This window comes from Schistocerca serialis, chromosome 10 (assembly GCF_023864345.2).
Source record: "Schistocerca serialis cubense isolate TAMUIC-IGC-003099 chromosome 10, iqSchSeri2.2, whole genome shotgun sequence".
In the NCBI taxonomy this organism is placed as follows: Eukaryota; Metazoa; Arthropoda; class Insecta; order Orthoptera; family Acrididae; genus Schistocerca; species Schistocerca serialis.
Window position 1 is genome coordinate 111727102 of NC_064647.1, and position 25165 is coordinate 111752266.

Sequence of the window (25165 nt, forward strand, 5' to 3'; positions counted from 1 at the left end):
AACCCACTAGGAGGAAGCCGAAAGGCACGCGTTTAAGCTCACGCAGGCTGGCGTGAGGTCTGGAACAGGACACGCAAATGAGACTAGTAAAAAACCTACGTAGCTTCTGGAATACTTAACTTTAATCCATAATTGGTGAACATCGTTCTTGACGGTACATGTTTTACATCATCAATAGTAACTGGTAATGGCGCCTTGCTAGGTCGTAGCAAATGACGTAGCTGAAGGCTATGCTAACTATCGTCCCGGCAAATGAGAGCGTAATTTGTCAGTGAACCATCGCTAGCAAAGTCGGCTGTACAACTGGGGCGAGTGCTAGGAAGACTCTAGACCTGCCGTGTGGCCGCGCTCGGTCTGCAATCACTGATAGTGGCGACACGCGGGTCCTACGCATACTAACGGGCCGCGGCCGATTTAAAGGCTACCACCGAGCAAGTGTGGTGTCTGGCGGTGACACCACACTATGCACTCATCTTTTCGTGTTTCCCACGCTGGTCTCGTTGTGAACTCATGGCTTATTCGTCGAAAATCTCGGTGATGATGATGGTGTTATTCTGCGATATTCATAAGTTTTATAGATGTGTTTCATAAACCATTCTTGAAGATTAAACTTTTGCAAGTTAAGACAATGGTGATGTAAAAAAAGTAATCAACACTCCGAATTTAAGTTACACTTTTTTTTATTACTTTTGTTGCAACATCACTTCACAATATAAAACATACTTGAAAATATCTTCCTCACTGTTAAAGTTCGTGTTTCATAAACTGACTACAATTTTCGTCTTTTCAACATGACGACCAAGACTTGACTCTCTAATAACCACTTACGCGCCCAGAATTCAGAGTTACAAGTACGACAATGATCATAGTGACAAAAGAAAGAATACACATAAGAATAATATCATTGTAATACAAACATATCGATGTATCAAAGTACCTCTACATTAATGAAATCAAATCTGAATGTTGTCACAGAAATATGTTAACTATTCTACAGAAACAGTAGAATATTGCTGGTATCGAGAGGTTGAGGTGAGGTGCCGTAATGGTTACGTAATTCAAGTACCATTACAAGCTACAGCTACCCTCCAGGGCACATGTACAGAAAGCTTAGGCGCCATATTGTAGTACTGTCAGAAGTTAAGAGAAGGCTGCTGTCGTTTTGCAACGAACAACCCGTTTAAGCATGCACTGAGGTAACAGAAGTTACGGGATACAATATGCACTTAAACAGATAACGGTACTAACGCTTACACAACGTGTAAAAGGGCAGTGCATTGACGAAGCTGTCGTTTGTACTCAAGTGATTCACGTGAAAAGGTCAGAGACAGCAAAGGACTTGGCCGCACGAGTGATAGTAGGAGCTAGACGCATGTGACATTCCCTTATGTAAATAGTTAGAGAATTCTGATGTGTTGGCAAATGTGTCAACACCTTGTAGATAGAGGAGGCCGAAATGCACGCTATCTAACGCAGATGGGCGTGAATTCTGGAACAGGATATGTAGTGAATTCTAATAAGAAAAATATGCAGCTCCTCGAATACTTAACTTTTATCTATCCTTGTTGGTTTACAACGTTCTTGATGAGACATTTCATACGATAACTATCAAACTATGTAAGGCTAATGGCGCCTTGCTAGGTCGTAGCCATGGACTTAGCTGAAGGCTATTCTAACTGTCTCTCGGCAAATGAGAGAAAGGCTTCGTCAGTGTAGTCGCTAGCAAAGTCGTCGTACAACTGGGGCGAGTGCTATCCCGTATCTCGAGACCTGCCTTGTGGTGGCGCTCGGTCTGCGATCACACAGTGGCGACACGCGGGTCCGACATGTACTAAATGGACCGCGGCCGATTTAAGCTACCACCTAGCAAGTGTGGTGTCTGGCGGTGACAACACATTCCTTCCCCGCAAATCGGCGAACGGTCGTGTGATAAGGCTTCCGCCCGCCTTGGGGAGGACCCCATGGTGACGTATGCGATGAGGTGGGGAGCCTAGCAACAGGCGAGGCTGTGCCACCCGCACCCGGCCATTCGGTCCGAGGGGAGCTAGGAAACGCCTGAAACCTAGTCCAGGGTGCACGTCTACATGCGGTGTATGCGCCCGTAAAGAGACAGGAGGGGCCGAAGGGTCGACCTCCATTGCGTCGGGGTACCCGACGCGCGAAGACGCCATGTGGTCCGGAGCGAGCAAGAGTTCCAGGGCGGAGGACAGCTGATCCCGAGAAGCGATCGGCGGCGCGTGACCCAGGGAGGCGCTTGGCGGCTGCAGCGAAGCTTCGAATGCGGGCGGCGCCGGCGGGAGAACAGGCGGCGGCTGCGGCGGCGCGTCGCCATGGGGCAAAATGGAAGGCATCGTCGGTAACACCTGGGGATGAGGCGAGCCAGTAGGTGGGTCCCCAGGGCGCTGACCGGACGGCACCGTCGCTGAAAGCAGACGGGGAGCGGCAGAACCCGTGCGACGACAGAGGCGCAGCTGATTGAGATGCTGACGCACCTCACCAGAGGCCCCCAAAACCAAATACATCGCGCGGCCGAGGCAGCGAAGAATGCGCCCTGCGAGCCAACGCCGTGAACCGCGATAGTTGCGATAGAATACAACGTCGCCTGGAGCAAAAGCAGAAGTCGGTCGCTGCACAGGAACCTGATGCGGCAGGTGCAGCAAAGACATCAAGGTTCGATGAGGACGACCGTGGAGCAACTCAGCCGGCGAGCGACCATCTCGGGGCTGAGAGCGATACGATGAAAAAAAGAGCAACAAGGCGTCCTCTCGAGAATGCGATTCTTTCAACTTCAACATCTGTGACTTGAAAGTCCGGACCAATCGTTCAGCGGCACCGTTTGACTGAGGCGAAAACGGCGCGGATGTCAGATGTTGAATACCATTGGCCTGGCAGAATGACTGAAATTCTGCGGACATGAATTGTGGGCCATTGTCGGAAACAATAGTCTGCGGAAGACCTTCAGTGCAAAAGATAGCAGACAACGCTTGGATGGTGGCAGTTGACGTCGTGGAAGACATCCGGACAACAAAAGGAAAATTACTGAAGGCATCTACCAGAACCAACCATCGAGCATTCCAGAATGGACCAGCAAAATCGATGTGCAAGCGCTGCCAAGGGGAAGTGGCTTTTGGCCATGCAAAGACTTTCCGCGGCGGTGCGGATTGTTGTTCGGCACACGCCATGCAAGAAGAGCACATTTGTGTAATCGCAGCATCGATTTCGAACCAAGTACAGTGCTGACGAGCAAGTTGTTTCGTTCGCACTATACCCCAATGTCCTTGGCGAAGAAGCCGTAAAACAGAGGACTGTAACGAACGTGGGACCACGACTCTGGACTGATCATTATCAGAACGCAACAACAAAACACCACGTCGAACAAAAAGTCTCTCCTTGTGAGCAAAAAATCGACGAACCAACGGATCCTCGATCCGAGACTTTGACAAAGGCCATTGCGTAGCAACAAAACGCAAAACGGTTGCAAGGACAGGGTCAGCAGCTGTGGCTGTAGCTACACGACGAAAATCAATCGGAAACGATTCGACCACGTCATTGGTTTCCGAATCAATGAACATGCAAGCAAGTTCGGAGGAATCGAATGCTTTATCCTCAGCAACAGGCAAATGGGACAACGCATCGGCGTTTACGTGCTTAGCAGTGGACCGATACAAGATATCGTAGTGGTACTGCGAGAGGAAAATAGACAAGCGAATGAATTTCTGCTCTGTACGTGGAGGTACAGGCTTGTTCGGATGAAAAAGTGATGTCAAAGGTTTGTGGTCTGTGATGATGGTAAAGTGACGACCATACAAGAAATCATGGAACTTAGTAACACCAAAGATGAGAGCCAAAGCTTCTTTCTCTATCTGTGAGTAATTTCTTTGCGCAGACGAGAGCAATTTTGACGCAAAGGCAATAGGGCGATCATGCGATCCAACTGTGTGCGCAAGCACAGCACCGATCCCGAACTCCGATGCATCTACCATCAACAAAAGGGGTTTCTGGGGATCGAATGGCGTAAGGCAAGTATTAGAAAGCAACGCCGATTTCAACTGGCGAAAGGCGCGTTCGCATTCCGTCGTCCAGACGAACGGAACACCCTTACGGCGTAAGCTATGAAGTGGAGCTGAAATAGAAGAGGCATTGCGCACATTCACTCACACCTTGTGATGCTAAATCGTGTAATGTTCTTGCGACCTCAACATGCAATGCGTGAGGAACATTGTGCGCTCTGAAAAATTTCGGTTGCGCGTTTACTTTCAGTTCCAAATGTGCTTCATAATTCTTAGCGCAACCAAGGCCTGATGCAAAAATGTCTGCAAATTCTTCACATAGCCGAGAAACACTGTCTGAAGGCACAGTCTGATTCACTGACAGGACCAGATTTACAATAGACATGTTAAACAACTGAAATAAATCTAAACCAAACAAGTTCACTGCAGTAGAAGAATGAAGAACGTAAAATGACACAAGTTTTGTTTGTCCCTTGTATGTTGCAAGAAGAGTACACTGTCCTAACACAGGGATCTGCTGTCCTGAATAACTTTTTAACTGAACATTTGCGGCATGCAACGGAGGTTTGCCCAGTTGTTTGTACGTGTCGTGATTGAGCAATGAAACTGCAGCTCCGGTATCGAGCTGGAATGGCATGACCTTGCCATTAAAGTCCAAATCTACAAAAAGTTTATTGTCCTGCCGACGACAAGAGCGATTGTCTTGTGCAATTTGAACTGATACAGGCACAGCATCACTTGCTAATTGACGCGATTTCCGGCGACGTCGACGCACACTTTTTGTGGGACGAACACAGTCACTGTTAGAGAAAGTGGCACTGTACAGAGTGGAAGTAACTACATGAATGTCCATGGGCGAAGGTCCACGAGCCTGAGTGTCCTTGGTTCGATTCCGGCGCGAAGCAAAGGGCCTGGAATGGTTGTGATTGTCTGATCTGAGCTTTTTCTGGCAAACACTTTGAACATGGCCTTTCTTATTACAGAAAAAGCAAATAGCGTGGCGGGACGGGCAATTCTCACGCGAATGTCTAGTTGCACACCGCGGGCATGATTTCACTGCATTTGTGTGCTGGCGCGGCACACCTGGTTTATAGCGTGGCGGCAGCTGCACGGACGTGTGCGAGGGCAGTTTACCGGGCCGCGCAGCGCGCCCGGCCGACCGATTAATGTTACACACTGCTGGCGAAGTTTCAAAAGATTCCTGAGCACAGTCAAGCATGTCTTGTCTATCCAATATGTCTATCACTTGCTGAAGGGAGGGATTAACTAGTTTCAAAATCTGTTCCCGTATGCGAACATCAGAAACGTTCTGTGCAATTGCATCACGTACCATTGTATCTGAATAAGGAAGGCCACAGTCACATTCAAATGCATAATCCCTAGTAAGGCCTTGCAAAGTTGCAACCCACTCCCAATTAGTTTGACCGGCCGTACGTTTTGTACGAAAGAAAGTATACCTCTTTGCAACTACATTAACTGTTTCTTTGAAATAGGCGTCCAATGCCGACAAAATTTCTTCGTAGGACAGAGTTGCTACGTCGCGTCGAAACAATTTCACTATCACACGGTACGTTTGCACGCCAACACAAGACAATAAGTGAGGCTGCCGCTCGTTACCTTGAATTCTGTAGGCAGTGAGATGAAATCCAAACTGGCGTGACCACTCAGTCCAGGTCTCTTGCTCGGCATCAAAATTGTGAAACGGCGGTGCAACTGCATGTTGTGGCTGCGGTAGCGGTGAAGCGGCGGCTGCCGCATCGGTTTGAATGGCACGTTGACCCTGGACGAGCTGTCCAAGGGCATCCAATAACGCCTGCGTCTGCTGATTCTGCAAGCGATAAAATTCGGACAGTACATCTGGAGATTGTGGCGAAGCCATGACACAAGTAAATGTAAGCAATTAGAAAGAACAAAACCCTGTTTCCTCGTTGCCAATGATGTGTTGGCCTTGTAGATAGAGGAGGCCGAAATGAACGCTATCTAACGCAGACGGGCGTGAATTCTGGAACAGGATATGTAGTGAATTCTAATAAGAAAAGTATGCAGCTCCTCGAATACTTAACTTTTATCTATCCTTGTTGGTTTACAACGTTCTTGATGAGACATTTCATACGATAACTATCAAACTATGTAAGGCTAATGGCGCCTTGCTAGGTCGTAGCCATGGACTTAGCTGAAGGCTATTCTAACTGTCTCTCGGCAAATGAGAGAAAGGCTTCGTCAGTGTAGTCGCTAGCAAAGTCGTCGTACAACTGGGCGAGTGCTATCCCGTATCTCGAGACCTGCCTTGTGGTGGCGCTCGGTCTGCGATCACACAGTGGCGACACGCGGGTCCGACATGTACTAAATGGACCGCGGCCGATTTAAGCTACCACGTAGCAAGTGTGGTGTCTGGCGGTGACACCACAAATTCAATATTCCGAAAGCCTCTGTCTTAAGGGCGTGCTAATAATACCAAATTTTAGGCATTACCTCACCCCGGATAACGCAGTGGCTGACGGACAGAGATCAGTAGTAGTAGTAGTAGTAGTAGTAGTAGTAGTAGAGGGTTTTTTGGGCGCGCGACAGCAAGGTCTTCAGCGCCCGCTCAGTAACATAGTGAGACGGGTGTCAAGAAAAGACTTAGAACAGTAAGATAAAACAGAACATAAAACACAGGTAACAAGGTTTGAAAAATACGCGACTACCCACACCAAAGCTTTGGACGAAGCACGTCGTCAGCAGTGAAACATGGACAACACAGGAAGAAAGTGGGATAGGGAGCTAAAACAATATAACAGATGGAAGTTGCTGGCTGACCGCAAGGAAAAAATGGAGGAGTCAGGCACGCTGCAATACACTAAAACCTCCAGCCTAAAAGTTTAGGCCAGAGTCCAGACACATCACAAAACTTTAAAACCCTAGACACACACGTCTCATCATTAGCTAAAACACAGGGCAGATCCCCATCAACTTGTGCTGCTGCCCTTGCATCACGGTATAAAATGCAGAACAGAAATGTGCACACCACAAGCATCACAAAAAGGAGTATCCTCCCGCCGTGTTAAAAAGCTACGTGTGAGAGGACAGTGCCCGATCCGAAGACGTGTGAGGGCCACCTCTTCCCGCCTGAGCAACTGGTCGAGTTGTTGACTTGACCAACCGCAGTTTATTGGCCGTCACCGGCAGCCATTCGTCCTCCCACAACTCCATGCATTTCCTGTGGAGTGCAGAGATGACAGACTGCAAGGGGATAGGACACTGGAGCACATCCTGCTCTTTGCAGGCCTCCTTGGCAGCCCGATCGGCCTGTTCATTGCTTCATATTCCTACATGACCAGCCACCCAGCAGAAGGACATCTCCTTAGCCCGCCGTTGCAGCAAGTACAATTGGTCATATATCAGCTGGACCATCTCTTCAGTTGGGTACAAATTCTGCAGTGATTGTAAGGCACTAAGGGAATCGGAGCAGAGAAGAAATCAATTGCCCTGAACACGATTCATCTGTTCCAGTACCTTCAGAATCGCGTGGAGCTCCGCTGCGAAATCGGTATATCCATCAGGGAGGCGGATCTGGGTTACATGATCAGGGAACACTACCGAAAAACCAAGGAAATTCTCCTGTTTGGAGCCATCAGTGTAAACGACGGTGAAACCGTGTTGCACATCTAAAATGTTAAAAAACAGCTATTGGAATGTAAAATCTGGTGTGCTATCTTTCTTAAAATTAGTCAAATCTAAAATAAGTCGGGGTCTCCGGAGGAGCCAAGGTGGAAATCTGCTCCAACCGCGACGTAAAACATTAAGACCAGCCATAGACATCGCAGAGATCAGAGGCGTTTTCGTAGAGTTCTCAGTGCTAGCAGACAAGCAGTCTTGTGTGATATAACGACAGAAACCTATGTGGGACGTACGACGAACGTATCCATTACGACAGTGCGGCGAAATATGGCGTTAATGGGCTACGACAGCGGACAACCCACGCGAAAACCTTTCCTAACAGCACGACATCGCCTGCAGCGCCTCTGCAGGGCTCGTGACCACATCGGTTGGACCCTAGACCACTGGAAAAGATGGACCAGTAAAGTGATTCCGATTTAAGTTGGTAAGAACTGATGGTAGGCTTCGAGTGTGGCGCAAACACCACGAGCCCATGCACTCAAGTTGTCAACGAGGCACTGTGCAAGCTGGTGCTGGCCCCATAATGGTGTGGGCTGTTCGTACAAGGACTGGACTGGGTCGTTTGGTCCAACTGACCCAATCACTGACTGGAAATGGCTATGCTTTTCGATTAGGAGACTGCAGCAATTCATGGACTTCATGTCCCAAACAACGATGGAATTTTTGTTTATGACAATGCACCACCGGGCCACAATTCTTTGCCATTGATTCGAAGAACATTCTGGACAATTTGGCACCCTTATCGCCCGAAAAGAATCCCATCGAACATTTATGGGTCGTAATGGAGAGGTCAGTTCGTGCACAATATCTTCCACTGGTAACACTTTCGCAATTATGGACTGCATGGCTCAGTGCTTCTGCAAGGCACTTCGGCTACTTGTTGAGTTCACGCCACGTCGAGCTTCTGCACTACATGGGACAAAAGGAGATCCGATACGATATTAGGTATCCCATGAATTTTGTCTCCTCTGTATATTTTCTCGTTTGTGGAGACAAATTGATTAATAAATACTGCAACGACCGTAACCGCACATCAGAATCATCCACTTTGTTGCTCAGGTTACATTAAAAGCTGTTCTGCCGTTTTAGCATCGTGTGACAGAATTTCTCTCTCGCTCGCTTTCATTTCTCGTATATTTCAGCGTTTATTGTTGACCTTTGTCGTGTAACCCTAACAATGAATTCTGGTCCAATGCCGTGCACTAGTTGAACAGTGTAAGTACCCCGTGCTACTCATTTCAGCGCTATCAAATCTGTCAACAAGTGAGGAAGTGAGGTTCTTGCAGTTTTATCTGACGGTTTTATTCAACACTAACTTCTTGCCAGTGGCATACACATGTTGTTGTTGTTGCTGTGGTCTACAGTCCTGAGACTGGTTTGATGCAGCTCTCCATGCTACTCTATCCTGTGCAAGCTTCTTCATCTCCCAGTACCTACTGCAGCCTACATAGTTCTGAATCTGCTTAGTGTATTCATCTCTTGGCCTCCCTCTACGATTTTTACCCTCCACGCTGCCCTCCAATACTAAATTGGTGATCCCTCGATGTCTCAGAACATGTCATACCAACCGATCCCTTCTTCTAGTCACTTCCATACATGGCTACGCTCCATACAAATACTTTCAGAAAAGACTTCCTGACACTTAAATCTATACTCGATGTTAACAAATTTCTCTTCTTCAGAAACGCTTTCCTTGCCATTGCCAGTCTACATTTTATATCCTCTCTACTTCGACCATCATCAGTTATTTTGCTCCCCAAATAGCAAAACTCCTTTACTTCTTTAAGTGTCTCATACCCTAATCTAATTCCCTTAGCATCACCCAACTTAATTCGACAACATTCCATTATCCTAGTTTTGCTTTTGTTGATGTTCATCTTATACCCTCCTTTCAAGACACTGTCCATTCTGTTCAACTGCTCTTCCAAGTCCTTTGCCGTCTCTGACAGAATTACAATATCATCAGCGAACCTCAAAGTTTTTATTTCTGCTCCATGGATTTTAATACCTACTCCGAACTTTTCTTTTGTTTCCTTTATTGCTTGCTCAATATACAGATTGAATAACATCGGGGAGAGGCTACAATCCTGTCTCACTCCCTTCCCAACCACTGCTTCCCTTTCAAGTCCCTCGACTCTTATAACTGTCATCTGGTTTCTGTACAAATTGTAAATAGCCTTTCGCTCCCTGTATTTTACCCCTACCACCTTCAGAATTTGAAAGAGAGTATTCCAATCAACATTGTCAAAAGCTTTCTCCAAGTCTACAAATGCTAGAAACGTGGGTTTGCCTTTCCTTAATCTTTCTTCTAAGATAAGTCGTAGGGTCAGTATTGCCTCACGTGTTCCAACATTTCTACGGAATCCAAACTGATCTTCCCCGAGGTCGGCTTCTATCAGTTTTTCCATTCGTCTATAAAGAATTCGCGTTAGTATTTTGCAGCTGTGACTTATTAAACTAATAGGTGGGTAATATTCACATCTGTCAACACCTGCTTTCTTTGGGATTGGAATTATTATATTCTTCCTGATGTCTGAGGGTATTTCGCCTGTCTCATACATCTTGCTCACCAGATGGTAGAGTTTTGTCAGGACTGGCTCTCCCGAGGCTGTCAGTAGTTGTAATGGAATGTTGTCTACTCCCGGGGCCTTGTTTCGACTTAGGTCTTTCAGCGCTCTGTCAAACTCTTCACGCAGTATCATACCTCCCATTTCATCTTCATCTACTTCCTCTTCCATTTCCATAATATTGTCCTCAAGAACATCGCCCCTGTATACACCCTCTATATACTCCTTCCACCTTTCTGCTTTCCTTTCTTTGCTTATAACTGGGTTTCCATCTGAGCTCTTGATATTCATGCAAGTGGTTCTCTTTTCTCCAAAGGTCTCTTTAATTTTCCTGTAGGCAGTATCTATCTTACCCCTAGTGAGATAAGCCTCTACATCCTTACATTTGTCCTCTAGCCATCCCTGCTTAGCCATTTTGCACTTCCTGTCGATATCATTTTTGAGACGTTTGTATTCCTTTTTGCCTGCTTCATTTACTGCGTTTTTATATTTTCTCCTTTCATCAATTGAATTCAATATTTCTTCTGTTACCCAAGGGTTTCTACTAGCCCTCGTCTTTTTACCTATTTGATCCTCTGCTGCCTGCACTATTTCATCCCTCAAAGTTACCCATTCTTCTTCTACTGTATTTCTTTCCCCCATTCCTGTCAAGTGTTCCCTTATGCTCTCCCTGAAACTCTGTACAACCTCTGGTTCTTTCAGTTTATCCAGGTCCCATCTCCTTAAATTCCCTCCTTTTTGCAGTTTCTTCAGTTTTAATCTACAGTTCATAACCAGTAGATTGCGGTCAGAGTCCACATCTGCCCCTGGAAATGTCTTACAATTTAAAACCTGGTTCCTAAATCTCTGTCTTACCATTATATAATCTATCTGATAACTTTTAGTATCTCCAGGGTTCTTCCATGTATACAACCTTCTTTCATGATTCTTAAACCAAGTGTTAGCTATGATTAAGTTATGATCTGCGCAAAATTCTACCAGGCGGCTTCCTCTTTCATTTCTTAGCCCCAATCCATATTCACCTACTATGCTTCCTTCTCTCCCTTTTCCTACGCTTGAATTCCGGTCACCCATGACTATTAAATTTACGTCTAGTTTCAGTACCTGAATAATTTCTTTTATCTCATCATATATTTCATCAATTTCTTTGTCATCTGCAGAGCTAGTTGGCATATAAACTTGTACTACTGTAGTAGGCGTGGGCTTCGTGTCTATCATGGCCACAATAATGCGTTCACTATGCTGTTTGTAGTAGCTTACCCGTACTCCTATTTTTTTATTCAATATTAAACCTACTCCTACATTACCCCTATTTGATTTTGTATTTATAACCCTGTATTCACCTGACCAAAAGTCTTGTTCCTCGTGCCACCGAAAACTAATTCCCACTATATCTAACTTTAACCTATCCATTTCCCTTTTTAAATTTTCTAACCTACCTGCCCGATTAAGGGACCTGACATTCCACGCTCCGATCCGTAGAACGCCAGTTTTCTTTCTCCATATACATACACATGTGTCACATATATAGTGCGAAAAAACAATTTGTTCAAGAGTGTAGTACACAAAGACAGCAACATACAAAGTAATTTGAGTATTGGAAGTTGCCGACCAGAATTGCCGAGCGGTTCTAGGCGGTACAGTCTGGAACCGCGCGACTCCTGCGGTCGCAGGTTCAAATCCTGCCTCGGGAATGGATGTGTGTGATGTCCTTAGGTTTGTTAGGTTTAAGTAGTTCTAAGTTCTAGGGGACTGATGACCCCAGCAGTTAAGTCCCATACTGCTCAGAGCCATTTGAACCATTTATTATTGGAAGTTCCGGTCACATTTCAATATTTTCGGCGCTTGAGATTTGTCAAATGGGATCTTCACTCAAAATGAAATCTAATTCACAGAAAATGTATACGTAAACAAGACGTTTGAACTAAAAAAAAATCGCCTTGATGAGAACAAGAAAAACTTAAAGCATCACAGACACGTATATCTTACTTGGCTTTACTTCTTTAGAAGTGAAAACCACGTCCGTGTTTCAAGTTTCTATGTGTCCTAAAAAGGTTAACGTAAAATGTTTAGATATGTCCTAAGAAGGTCAAAGTAAATGAAGAATGCGTATTCTCCTGTACAACTGCGACTCCTAGTTCTTATACTAAAATTCCCTCTTCTTTCTGCACTACTCGTTTCGTCGAATTGTTTTTCCGCGCCCTTTATATAGACTTCCGCTTCGTTTGAGTCATACTGACAGAAATAGCTGAAGGTCGTTTCGAGAGAAATTAATGTCGCTGGTACCTCTCTCGCAGTTGTTTTATGCCATGCGGTTCCAGAGAGGGTGTTTAATGCACATGGTATTTTAGGCGATGTAGAGTCTATCCTTGGTGTATTCAGTCAGGTGTCATAATCTTTGACCCAGAAACACGCTGACAAAATTATTGGCTCACTGCATTGCTGTCGCAACTTATTCGACGCACTGACCAACACAAATAAAAGGCAGATTGTGATACATATGTTGAAAGTATTCCAAGTGAACTAAGTACGAGAAACATGAAAAAATCGTTTTCAAGTATTTTACATGTTATCGCAACCTTAAGGATAGCAGCGGTGTATTAATCCCGTAAATCATGCAAATGATGAGTCATGCATACACTAAACTTGGTTGAAATTGCTCCAGGCGTTGCAGAGTTACGCTTTTATGCGACCCCTTTCCAACCCCAGCCTTAGCCATCTGTGTTCTAGGACTGTCTAACTTTCACAATAATTTTTTTCCCATGTAGCAGGTGATAAGTTTGCCAAATTTGGTGGAAAGCGCTTTAGAGGTTACGGACATATGCTGATACGTGTATTTCCACCCTTCGCTTCACCACCCCCACTCTCCACCCTCCCACCCAAAGGGCTGGAACGTTATTGGCGCTCTCACCAATGAGACTAGCGAGCCTGAAACCTATGGATTCAATACTAATAGCCTTCTTTATTGAATATTTTTATATGTGACGGCTACTCACCCATTTCCACTCCTAGGTGACGGAAATTGCTTCAACATTCCTGAGCTAAGTTTTTCTATCAATCCTTTTTCACATCCACCTCCGCCCCTATGGAAAGCAGGTCTTGGGTCCTCCCATTGTGCTTCTTTTAAGATAGTAAATGATATGTGTACCAATGTAAGGCGTATATACATACCCAAAATGATTTTTTTAAATGTACCGATCTGTTGCTTTGGGCCCTATAAGACTCATTTACAAAGCTTTGTAACCTCCCCAGTTGTGCTTAATTTCTGTTACTAGCTTGATCATAATCGTAGTGATTCAGCTAAAGGCTAAAGTTAATTACGCCTGGGTCACAGTCAGGACAGGTAGCTACGCAATACGAATGCCCATTATAGCAAGAGCAGATGGAAAGGTGTTGAAAGGCGAATTGATAAAACACATTAGGCAGGCATGGTGGAGGAAACATCTACATCTACATCTAAATGACTACTCTGCTATTCACAATCAAGTGCCTGGCAGAGGGTTCATCGAACCACCTTTTTTTAAGCTACTTATCTACCATTTCAACGTCGAAGAGCCCTGATTTCTCTTAATTTATTATGACGATTATTTCTCCCTATGCAGGTGGACGCTAATAAAATATTTTCACACTCTGAGGAGAAAGCTGGTGATTGAAATTTTACAATTTGTTTTAATGACAGCCACCGCAATTCGCGTATCATGTCCATGGCACGATCATCCCTATTACACGAAAACACAAAACGAGCTGCCCTTCTATCAACGTTTTCGATGTCCTCTGCCAATCCTAAGTGATGGCGGGAACTACATCGATCGGACAGCAGGATTCCAGAAGATGGCGGTCAAGCGTGCTTTAAGCAGTATCTTTAGCAGAACTGTTAACTTTTCTAAGTGATCTGAAAGTAAATCGCAGTCTTTTCTTTGCTTTCTGCACAACATTATTCATTTGCTCGTTCCAGTTTAACTTATTCGTAACTGTAAACCGTGCTTAGTTGACTTGACAGCTTTTCGATTAATGTTGCCGACTTCACACTTAAAGTCAATTGCCACTTTTCGCTTCATGCGTATGTATTTTGCAATTGGTTTTTATCATCGATGCCTTTATAAGACGGTAAATGACGGCATCAGCTACAAACAATCTGATGGGCTGCTCAGATTGTTTTCTAAATCGTTTACGTAGTTCAAGAACAGCAGAGGGACTGTAACATATCCTTCGGGAACGCCAGATGTTACTTCTGTTTTACTCAATGACTTCTCGTCAATTATTACGAACCGTGTCCTTTCTGACCGGAAACCACGAATCCCGTCACACGACTGACACGATACTGCATAGGTACGTAATTTGGTCAGAAGCTGCTTGTGAGGAATGGCGTGCAAAGCCTTCTGGAAATCTGAAAATATGGAATGAATTTGACAGCTCCTGTCGATAGCACTCACTACTTCGTGAGAATAAACAGCTTGTTGTGTTTTACAAGAACATTTTCTGATTCCGTGTTGGCTTTTTGTCAAGAAATCATTTGCTTTGCGGTAATTCATTAGATTGGGCCACAGTGTATGTCCAGAATCCTGCTGCAAAACGACGTTAGCGATTTGGGCCTATAATTCAGCAGATTAATCCTATTTCCTTTCTTGGGTGTGGTGTGACTTGTGAAACTTTCAGTTTAGGCATGGATCTTTTGACGAGCGTGTTAAGTATGGGTCGCACGTTCGAATCCTGCCTCGGGTATGGATGTGTGTGATGTCCTTAGGTTAGTTAGGTTTAAGTAGTTCCAAGTTCTAGGGGCTGATGATCTCAGATGTTAAGTCCCTTAGTGCTCAGAGTCATTTGAACCATTTCGCTAAGTATGGAGCTGTTGTATCAGCATACTCTGCAAGGAACCTAACAGGTACAGAATCTTGACCAGAGGCCTTGCCTATATTAAGTGGTTTAAGCTGCTTGGCTACGCCGAGGATATATACTTAGGTTAGTCATGTCTGCAGTTGTTCTCGATGCGAATTCTGGAAAGTCTACTTCGTGAAATCTCCCAAGTTGAGTTTTGCATGGTCGATATTTTCGGTATCCATGTTGGTTTGGTATGAAGAAGTTCATTCCTTTCGAGATCCTTCATTAAGTTTGAGTCCAGAACGTATTCAAGGATTTTAGAACGGACGACACCACTGAGTTAGACGCTAGTTTTATGGATCACTTCTGTCGCCTTTCTTGTAGACGAGGCTGACCTATGACATTTTCCAATCTGTTGACACAGCTTTTTATTCGAGGGATCGACAGCATATTATGGCTAAAAAGTGAGCTATCCCAGCTGTAAGTTCTGTATAAAGTCTGACATAAATTCTATTGGATCGAGGAGCCTCGTTTAATTTTAGCGACTTTTGGTGTTTCTAAACTCCAAAGCTGCTTCGCAAAAACTTCGGACTCTCTTCTTGCGCTACTAAAGATGGCCGCGAAACCTTAACAAAGTGGGAACACTTGATTACTGGGTGCCGCTGGATATCCGTACTGGTACCATTTGCTGCTGAACTGTTAGTAATGGCTGTACTCTTCTATTTTCAGGCTGAAGCACCCATCCTGAACGATGGCTGGATTCTGGAAGATTGCTGGACAGCTGCTCTTGAACGAGATGGTGAACCAAATGGCAGAAACTATGTTAGAAAGGATGGACCCTAAGCAGGCCAGGATGTGCAAACTGCTCTGGAGACTTAGAGGTGCAGTCGGCAGGATAAGTCTTACTGGGGGACAAATCAACAGATTGGTGCAAGAGTTGAACCTTTACTTAAATAACGAAAAGGGCAACTTGGGGCAAAGTCTGAAGATGATTGTCGAGTCTTTGGTGGTGGCGAGGGATGCCTTTGAGGAATATGAAGAGATTCAGGAATTGATTGATGACATCAAGAGAGAGTGGAAATATTACCAAACTGGAACGTATGAGTTCTGAAAGTTTAAGTCTTTGTACTGATTTTAATGAAAACGTTTACTCGTTCCATAGTCTACTAATTCATTTACCATCTGTATTAATGGAACCCGAATATAAATAAATAAAATACAAGGAACTAATACAAGACTTTTTTCTGGCATACAGCTCTTGTATATGACAGCAAAGCAGAAACTGCATGGACAGTTCAATTACAAAACATTACAATAATATAGTCTCAGATTAGTAATTATCAAAATTTCAAACTTATCGCACAACATTTTTTGAAGAACATGAATCAATTTCAATTGTTGATCGAAAAAAAATAATAAGAAGCGGAAAAACCACATTGTAGAGAAAATTCTCAGAGCTGAGTCTCTCAATTGATTTAAGATAAAGCCAGAATTTTTTGTTTGTTTTCGAGCTCCAGTAATTTGGCTGAAACGTGAATCAGTGTAGCTTGTGCGTAAATGAAATGAAAAAACCAACAACTTTTGAAATATGGGTCTCATATTTGTAGTAATGTTTAGAATACAACATGAATAAGGAAACAATATTCATTTGATATTGCCGTAATTTATTTGAAATTTGAATCTAGTGAACCCAAGTTCAATTAATGTAATGGAAGAAACTGATGTAAGATCTTCTGGAATGTAAAATTCATGATCCCGTAAAGGTCACAGAGGCAACATACGCAACAATTCTTATTTAAAACATTATGCATTACAAAGGAAATGCGAGATCTGATGAATAAAACTGAAGAGGAACCGAACAAACATGTCCTCGCATGTTTATGGTGGAGTGTTGTGATGTACGTGGAATGATTTAAGAAAAAAACATGGCTTATTGGGTGGTTATTTATTCTTTTACTGCCAGAATCAGTGGAGTTTTATCCTCAAATCCTCCCCCCTCCCCAGCGCACTTAAAATAATTGAAAAGGAACCGAGCATGATTTCTATTTCATGGACAGCCAAGAATTTGGGTTGCGAACCATGCCCTGTCACAACTGTCATAGAACTTCCTGTTGTGACTTGGCAAGACAGCCAAGCCACTATGACAGGAAGCCGAAAGGCACGCGTTTAAGTTCACGTAGGCTGGCGTGAGGTCTGGAACAGTTAAAGGAGTTGAGTCTAGTAAAAAAAGAACGGAGCTTCTGGAATGCTTAACTTTAATCCATAATTGGTGAACATCGGTCTGATGGTACATGCATCACAAGATAAATAGCAAATGATAATGGCGCCTTGCTAGGTCGTATCAAATGACGTAGCTGAAGGCTATGCTAACTAACGTCTCGGCAAATGAGAGCGTGTCAGTGAACCATCTCTAGCAAAGTCGCTGTACAACTGGCGAGTGCTAGGAAGTGTCTCTAGACCTGCCGTGTGGCGGCGCTCGGTTTGCAATCACTGACAGTGGCGACACGCGGGTCCGTCGTATACTAGCGGACCGCGGCCGATTTAAAGGCTACCACCTAGCAAGTGTGATGTCTGGCGGTGACACCACATTCCTCCCCCGCAAATCGGCGAACGGTTGTGTTATAAGGCTTCCGCCCGCCGTGGGGAGGACCCCATGTTGACGTATGCGACGAGGTTGGGAGCCTAACAACAGGTGAGGCTGTCCCACCCGCACCTTGCCATTCGGTCCGAGGGGAGCTAGGAAACGCCTGAAAACCTAGTCCAGGGTGCACGCCAACATGCGGTGTACGCGCCCGTAGAGAGACAGGAGGGGCCGAAGGGTCGACCTCCATCGGGTCGGGGCACCTGACGGGCGAAGACGCCATGTGGTCCGGAGCGGGCAAGAAGTCCATGGCGGAGGACAACGGGTCACGGGAAACCATCGGCGGCGCGTGACCCAGAGAGGCGTCCGGCGGTTGCAGTGACGCGTCCACTGCGGGCGTCGCCGGCGGGAGAACAGGCGGCGGCGCGTCGCCATTGGGCAAAATGGAAGGCAGCGTCGGTAACACCTGGGGCTGAGGCGAGCCAGTAGATGGGTCCCCAGGGCGCTGACCGGACGGCACCGTCGCTGAAAGCAGACGGGGAGCGGCAGATCCCGTGCGACGACAGAGGCGCAGCTGATTGAGATGACGACGCACCTCACCAGAGGCCCCCAAAACTAGATACATAGCGCGGCCGAGGCAGCGAAGAATGCGCCCTTCGAGCCAACGCCGTGAACCTCGATAGTTGCGATAGTATACAACGTCGCCTGGGGCAAAAGCAAGTGTCTGCCGCTGCACAGGATCCTGATGCGGCGGATGTAGCAAAGACATCAAGGTGGGATGAGGGCGACCGTGGAGCAACTCAGCCCCCGAGCGACCATCCCGGGGCTGAGAGCGATACGAAGACAAAAAGAGCAATAACGCGTCCTCCCGAGAATGAGACTCTTTCAGCTTCAACATCTGTGACTTGAAAGTCCTGACCAAACGTTCAGCGGCACCGTTTGACTGTGGCGAAAACGGCGCGGACGTCAGATGTTGAATACCATTGGCCTTGCAGAATGACTGCAATTTTGCGGACATGAATTGTGGGCCACTGTCGGAAACAATAGTCTGTGGAAGACCTTCAATGCAAAAGATAGCGGACAACGCCTGAACGGTGGCAGAAGACGTCGTGGAAGACATCCGGACAACAAAAGGAAAATTACTGAATGAATCGACCACAACCAACCATCGAGCATTCCAGAATGGACCAGCAAAATTGATGTGTAAGCGTTGCCAAGGGTAAGTGGCTTTCGGCCATGCAAAGAATTTCCGCGGCGGTGCGGATTGTTGTTCGGCACACGCCATGCAAGAAGAGCACATTTGTGTAATCGCAGCATCGATTCCGAACCAAGTACAGTGCTGACGAGCAAGTTGTTTCGTTCTCACTATACCCCAATGTCCTTGGTGAAGAAGCCGTAAGACAGAGGACTGTAACGAACGTGGGACCACGACCCTGGACTGATCATTATCAGAACGCAACAGCAAAACACCACGTCGTACAAAAAGTCTCTCTTTGTGAGCAAAAAATCGGCGAACCAACGGATCCCCGATCCGTGACTTGGACAAGGGCCATTGCGTAGCAACAAAACGAAAGACGGTAGCAAGGACAGGGTCAGTAGCTGTGGCTGTAGCTACACGACGAAAATCGATCGGAAACGATTCGACCACGTCATCGGCTTCCGAATCAAAGAACATGCAAGCAAGTTCGGAGGAATCGAATGGTCTATCCTCAGCAACAGGCAAACGGGACAACGCATCGGCGTTTCCGTGCTTAGCAGTGGACCGATACAAGATATCGTAGCGGTACTGCGAGAGGAAAATAGACCAGCGAATGAATTTCTGCGCTGTACGTGGAGGTACAGGCTTGTTCGGATGAAAAGGGATGTCAAAGGTTTGTGGTCTGTGGTGATGGTAAAGTGACGACCATACAAGAAATCATGAAACTTTGTAACACCAAATACGAGAGCCAATGCTGCTTTCTCGATCTGTGAATAATGTCTTTGCGCAGACGAGAGCAATTTGGACGCAAAGGCAATAGGGCGATCGTGCGAAGCATCTTTGTGCGCAAGCACAGCACCGATCCCGAAATCCGATGCATCCACCATCAACAAAAGGGGCTTCCGGGGTTCGAATGGCGTAAGGCAAGTATTGGAAAGCAACGCCGATCTCAACTGGCGAAAGGCGCGTTCGCATTCCGTCGTCCAGACGAACGGAACACCCTTGCGGCGTAAGCGAAGAAGCGGAGCTGAAATGGAAGAGGCGTGGCGCACATAGCGATGATAATAATTGATTTTGCCCAGCACACTCTGTAGCTGCTTCAAATTCTGCGGCGAAGGCAAGTCTTGTATGGCACGGAGGTGCTCGGGACTGGGATGTATGCCTTGGGAATTGTGTACATGTCCCAGATATGGCAAGTCACGAGCAAAAAACACACATTTGTCCTTCCCCAAGCGAAGACCATTTTGTCACAAGACCTGAAATAATGTTCTGAGAGTGGCTAAATGTTCTTCTTCCGTCTTTCCGGAGATCACAATATCGTCCAGACAGTTTGCTGCAGTAGGGACCGACGCACAAACGGTTTGTAAATATTGCCGAAACAATGCAGGGGTGGATTCACACCCAAATGGCAGTCGTTTGAATCGGTACAATCCAAGATGCGTGTTAACTACCAAAACGCGCTGGGATTCTTCGTCCACCGGTATTTGCAAAGTACGCATCTGCTAGGTCCAACTTCGAAAAATATTTACCCAGGCACAGTTTGTCAAAAAGATCTTCTGGGCGGGGTAAAGGAAAAGTTGCAGTCACTAGTTGTGGATTCACTGTTGCCTTGAAGTCCACACAAAGTCTCAATTTTCCAGAAGGTTTTTGCAAAATTACTAAGGGTGAAGCCCAGAGAGAAGCCTGCACACGTTCAATTACACCTTGTGATTCCAAATCGTGTAATGTTCTTGCGACCTCATCACGCAATGCGTGGGGAACATTGCGCGCTCTGAAAAATTTCGGTTGCGCATTGACTTTCAGTTCCAATTGTGCTTTATAGTTCTTAGTGCAACCGAGGCCTGGTGCAAAAATGTCTGCAAATTCTTCACATAGACGAGACACACTGTCTGAAGGCACAGTCTGGTTCACTGATAGGACCTGATTGACTATAGACAAGTTAAACAACTGAAATAAATCTAAATCAAACAAGTTCACTGCAGAAGAAGAACGAAGTATGTAAAATGACACAAGTTTTGTTTGTCCCTTGTATGTTGCAAGAAGGCTGCACTGTCCTAACACAGGGATCACCTGTCCGGAATAACTAGTTAGCTTAACATTTCTGGCATGCAACGGAGGTGTGCCCAGCTGTTTGTACGTGTCGTGATTGAGTAGTGAAACTGCAGCTCCCGTATCGAGCTGGAACGGTATCACTTGGCCATTAATGTCCAAGTCCACAAAAAGTTTATTGTCCTGCTGACGACAAGAGCGACTGTCTCGTGCAACGTGAACTGACACTGGTACAAAATCACGTGCGACTTGACGGGATTTCCGTCGATGTCGACGCACACTCTTTGTGGGATGAACACAGTCACTGTTAGAGAGATTGGCACTGTGAGGAGTGGCATGAACTACATGAATTTCCATGGGCAAAGGTTCACGAGCCCGAGTATTCTTGGTTCGATTTCAGCGTGAAGCAAAGGGCCTGCAATGGTTGTGAGTGTCCGATCGGAGCTTTTTCTGGCAAACACTCTGAACCTGGACTTTTTTATTACAGAAAAAGCAAATAGCCTGGTGTGACGGGCAATTCTCACGCGAATGTCTAGTGGCACACCGCGGGCATGATTTCACTGCATTTGCATGTTGGCACGGGACATGTGGCTGAGAGCCAGGCGGCTTTGGCGCGGCTGGGCGCGAGGACTGTTTACTGTTCCGTGCAGCTCGCCCGGTGGGCCAGTTAACGTGACACACGGGTGTCGAAGTTTCAAACGAATCCTGAGAAAAGTCAAGTGTGTCCTGCCGATCCAATATGTCCATCACTTATTGAAGGGAGGGATTGACCAGTTTCAAAATCTGTTCCCATGTACAAACATCAGAAACGTTCTGTGCAATTGCATCACGCACCATAGTATCTGAATAAGGGAGTCCACATTGACACTCCAAAGCACAATCTCTAGCAAGACCTTGCAAGGTTGCAACCCACTCCCGATTAGTCTGACCGGCCGTACGTTTTGTACGAAAGCACGTATACCGTTTGGCAAGTACATTGACTGATTCTTTGAAATATGCATCTAATGCAGACAAAATTTCTTCGTAGGACAGAGTTGCTACGTCGCGTCGGGGAAATAATTTGACTATCACATGGTACGTTTGGACGCCTACTGATGCTAACAAAAAAGGCTGCCGCTCATTACCTTGAATTCTGTAAGCGGCGAGATGGAATCGAAATTGGCGTGACCACTCTGTCCAGCTTTCCAGGGCTGCATCAAAAGGACGAAAAGGTGGTGCAACTGCGTGATGTGGCTGTGGTAGCAGTGGAGCGGCGGCCGCCGCATCGTGTTGCAGTGTACGGTGACCCTGGACGAGCTGTCCAAGGGCATCCAATAAGGTCTGCGTCTGCTGATTGTGCAAGCGATGAAATTCGGACAGTCATCTGGAGAATGTGGCGAAGCCATTACACAAGTAAATCAGGGCAATGCAATATCAAGATGAACGCAAAGTGGGCTCGTCGCCAATCCTCGGCGCCAGACTGTTGTGACTTGGCAAGACAGCCAAGCCACTAGGACAGGAAGCTGAAAGGCACGCGTTTAAGCTCACGCAGGCTGGCATGAGGTCTGGAACAGTTAAAGGAGTTGAGTCTAGTAAAAAAAGAACGGAGCTTTTGGAATACTTAACTTTAATATATAATTGGTGAACATTGGTCTGACGGTACATGCATCACAAGATAAATAGCAAATGATAATGGCGTCTTGCTAGGTCATAGTAAATGACGTAGCTGAAGGCTATGCTAACTATCGTCTCGGCAAATGAGAGCGTAATTTGTCAGTGAACCATCTCTAGCAAAGTCGGCTGTACAACTGGGGCGAGTGCTAGGAAGTGTCTCTAGACCTGCCGTGTGGCGGCGCTCGGTCTGCAATCACTGACAGTAGAGACACGCGGGTCCGTCGTATACTAGCGGACCGCGGCCGATTTAAAGGCTACCACCTAGCAAGTGTGGTGGCTGGCGGTGACACCACACTTCCCCCACCACCACGGCACGCTGCTTGAGCATGAGGAGGGAGAAGGGAGGAAGGGATGTGCAACATTTAAACGGTTGTGCAGTCGCACTGCATATGATCTGGTTTTATGTTTCATATTTAGCAACAACACAGATCACATAAACAGATTTTCAGTACTATTTTTGGAGCGCTGAAGACACAATATAATTTTTATGTGGTACGAAGTGTCGGCATACGAACAGATGCAGACAATTTCTCGGATTTCAGTTCAATCGAAACTGTTGCAAACGACAGTGGACAGTTTGCAACATGAGAAACTTTACTATTCGTAGCACCAATTTCTTCACGTGCTGCATGCCTACAAATTTAGAGCAAAGTGCATCTTAATGGGCAACAATGAATCCCGTCTTTCATAATCAACTAAGTCTTTAAATTCTTTCTGCACGGTATTAAAATATCATTTCGTATCAAATTTGCAGTAGCCGTCGCTTATGCGACTGCATAATATGTACTGAGAATTCTCATCCCTCTCTTCTGTCATTCCAATTTTTAAGGGCTTGTGACGATAGACGCCCGACTGTCTCTTTTTGTGGAAACATCCACAGGAACTCTGATCGTCCTTTATGCCACTAACAAACAGCGAAGCACAGACAGCGCTGACAGCACGGTTCCGGTGAGCTAAAGAGAGTTGTGCCGACCAAAAAATGCTACATCAAAGTACTACGTGGGTAATGCACTCCATTTTTTTGCTTCCACAATTCTTTATTGAACATAATGAGAATTCGACAAACGAAAAAATGGTGTTTTATCTACAGACTCTATTTTTCCACATAATCTCCATCCCATTCTATGGCATGCCTCCAGCGTGAAACTAGGGCATGTATGTCCGATCAGTACCAATACCTGTGGCGGAGCCAGTGCTTCACTGTGTGAATCACCTCATAATCGTCCTCAAAATGACTTCCACGAATGGCATCCTTTAATGGCCCAAACAAGAGAAAGTCAGAGGAGGCTAGGTCAAGTGTGTCAGGTGAGACAGCTGTGGATGGACTCCCCGTCCGCTGCAATTCGTCGAACTCCGCCGAAGCGCCTTCTGATAACCTCATCCCCTGTTGCCAGCGGCCAACTGTATCTCTGTAGACAGCAGATGCGCCAAAGACTTTGCACAAGCGTTTGTGAACATTCCCAACAGTTTCGTTCTCTGCAGTGAGAAATTCAATGAAGGCACGTTGCTTGTAATGTACATTACCTACAGACGGCATTTTGAAACTGTCTTGCAGCTACGCTATCTGTCAGAAGTGACTGAAACTTGACGCGCTCATTCAGGATACTCCAAATAATGCACTACTGGCCATTAAAATTGCTACACCAAGAAGAAATGCAGATGTTAAATGGGTATTCATTGGACAAATATAATACAATAGAACTGATATGTGATTAAATTTTCACGCAGTTTGGGTGCATAGATCCTGAGAAATCAGTACCCAGATCAACCACCTATGGCCGTAATAACGGCCTTGATACGCCTGGGCATTGAGTCAAACAGAGCTTGGATGGCGTGTACAGGTACAGCTGCCCAAGCAGCTTCAACACGATACCACAGTTCATCAAGAGTAGTGACTGGCGTATTGTGGCGAGCCAGTTGCTCGGCCACCATTGACCAGACGTTTTCAATTGGTGAGAGATCCGGAAAATGTGCTGGCCAGGGCAGCAGTAAAACATTTTCTGTATCCAGAAAGGCCCGTACAGGACCTGCAACATGCGGTAGTGCATTATCGTGCTGGAATGTAGGGTTTCGCAGGGATCGAATGAAGGGTAGAGCCACGAGTCGTAACACATCTGAAATGTAACGTCCACTGTTCAAAGTGCCGACAATGCGAAGAAGAGGTGACCGAGACGTGTAATCAATAGCACCCCATACCATCACGCCGGGTAATACGCCAGAATGGCGATGACGAATACACGCTTCCAATGTGCGTTCACCACGATGTAGCCAAACACAGATGCGACCATTATGGTGCTGTAAACAGAACCTGGATTCATCCGAAAAATGACGTTTTGACATTCGTGCACCCAGGTTCGTCGTTGAGTACACCATTGCAGGCGCTCCTGTCTGTGATGCAGCGTCAAGGGTAACCGCAGCCATTGTCTCCGAGCTGATAGTCCATGCTGCTGCAAACGTTGTGGAACTGTTCGTACAGATGGTTGTTGTCTTGCAGACGTCCCCATCTGTTGACTCAGGGATCGAGACGTGGCTGCACGATCCGTTACAGCCATGCGGATAAGATGCCTGTCATCTCGACTGCTAATGATACGAGGCCGTTGGGATGCAGTACGGTGTTCCGTATTACCCT

General features: G+C 46.0%; 1 long non-coding RNA gene across 2 annotated transcripts in view; it reads left to right on the plus strand.

Moving 5' to 3' along the window:
• LOC126425008 (uncharacterized) overlaps nucleotides 1-16281 on the plus strand; it is an 80768-nt gene extending 64487 nt beyond the window's left edge. For both annotated transcript variants that reach the window (XR_007576246.1, XR_007576245.1), the window contains exon 3: nucleotides 15785-16281. This is a non-coding gene — a long non-coding RNA (uncharacterized LOC126425008). The remainder of the gene's footprint in view (nucleotides 1-15784) is intronic.
• The last annotated feature ends 8884 nt before the right edge of the window (nucleotides 16282-25165 follow it).